Source organism: Pteropus medius, unplaced genomic scaffold, assembly GCF_902729225.1.
Source record: "Pteropus medius unplaced genomic scaffold, Ma_sr-lr_union100, whole genome shotgun sequence".
Taxonomy (NCBI): domain Eukaryota; kingdom Metazoa; phylum Chordata; class Mammalia; order Chiroptera; family Pteropodidae; genus Pteropus; species Pteropus medius.
In genome coordinates, this window is record NW_024356249.1 from 2154599 (window position 1) to 2156696 (window position 2098).

Consider the following 2098-nt stretch of genomic DNA (forward strand, 5'->3'; position numbering starts at 1 on the left):
CCATGTCCCTATATCACACTAATTCCAAGCCCCAGCGGATGACCCACTTACTGCAAATATGTTACGCAACATTTTAAAGCACAAGAGTTAGTTATCTAAAGTTCACATCAACGGGATGACCTGGCGTGCTTACATGTGAAATGTTTTGAAGGAGCTTTCATTTTTATCATCAGAGCAATCCCATGAAATGGGTGAGAAAGAGATTCCAGCCCATCATAGAGTAAGGACGCTGAGGCACCGTGAGTAAGCGAACGAATGGATGAAGCCATCCCGCATTTACCCCCAAGGCCGTCGGTTTGGTTGGCGTCGTAGGGATTAGACACCTGCCCTGTGTTCGATTTCTCTAACACTGCTCTCTTCAGGAGATCACTTTCCTATAGAGACGAGACCGGTCCACCCCCAGAAAGACCTGTGCTCTGAGCTGTGTTCTAAAAGTGGGAGTTGGGTTTCCCTGAGTTATCCACACACTCTTCTGTAGAGCGCTGTGTGTACCCTCTAATTTACCCTAAGTCCTAGGAGCAGGCTCCCTCTGCAGTCCCTTCAGGCTCTGTCCCTCCAGCTCCACCCATACCTTCCCGACCCATTCCTGCGAGCATCTACCTCCCTTCCTCCGGACCGTGCCACTTCCAGTCACATGGGTTCCTTTCTGGTCAGCTTCCCGGCTTGCATGGCAGCAGAAGGGAATGGAACAGAGAGACGCTTCCTTTTATTCCACAAATAATTATCGAGCACCTGCTCCGTGCTGGGTTCTCTGCTAGGTCTGTAGATACAAAGAGAAGGCAGGGGTCCTGCCCTCGAGGCCCTGGGGTTTAGTCTTGAAGACACACTGTTATTCCATCACCATTATTCAACGACCTTTTCCTCCAACGTCCTGAACTCATTGTCACATCCATCTAGTGACTTCAGGGAAGCGCTCCCTCTTTCCGTGGCGGGCTTAGTGCTGCACTGATAGTGTCCCACCCTCTCCACTGCCATCACTGCCAGAGTTGAAATTCCATGTGACTGACCGCCCACACGCCCCACCCTCCCCGTGTTTCAGACCTCCTTAGCTGTGGTCCCTCCATCCGTAGGACGCGTCGGTCACCTATAAGGGCAGTTGGGCTCAGTGGCTTCATAATCATGTGGGACTGACTGCTCCCCGTCCAGACTTTTCACCTCAAAATCTGTCTGCCTACATGTCACAGAGTTGACAGGCTACGGTGGTGGCTCTCCTCCCCTTTACCAGTGACAGACATCACTAACCGATGCCCAGCTGAGCCTGGACAAGGCTTGAGAGTCTTTCCTAACACGAACACGAGTGCTACCGTACCTTATCACGTTGAGCTTAAAGGGTTACAACCATTTCCACAACAGTTCGGGACCACAACTTCTTTTTCCCTATGCTGTCCGCCTCCACCATCACGACCTCTAGGCTCCAGATCGCTCATTCTCCCAGTCGCTCCAAGGCTGCCTTCTCTCGTTTTCCTGCAAAGCTCAGAAAACCCCATGCTCGACCATCTCAACAATGTGGCTTCTATGATCCAAGAATGCTTCACTCTTGGGTTTGTATTGCGCCCGCCGTGCCGTAACCTTTTTCTGCTCGTCTCCCTTAGAGAGCCACATGTTGATAGCTGGGGCGCGGGTTGGGCTTGCTATGCGTGGGTGCTCTCCAGCTTCATCTGGGCCCTGGCGACACTCCGCTCTCAATTTATTCTTCCTCTCGTCTCCCTACGTCACATTCCGCAAGTGCCATTGTCGAGCCGTCGGTCTCTCCGGGCCCCCTCTCTTGAAGCAGAGGACTTTGATTCTTATTAGGTGTGAGGCCATCTTTCATCCTCTCCATTAAAAACTTTGCTTTTTCCCTCCGCATCTGTCCGCATTACCCTAACCTTCTGCCGGGTCCTTCTGCTCCGCTCCTTCCTGTGCCTTGTGCTCCATTGCTCTTTGCTTCTCCGCTCTCCAGCCTACGCCACCGAGATCCTTTCTAGGCCTTGAGTCTCTCTAACCTGAAAAACAGACAAAAACCGCAAATCAGAACGATGGCAGAAAACCTTTCCCCTCAACGTACAACCCTCTTCCTTCACCTTTATTGCTAAGTGAATGGAAAATTATCCGTGCC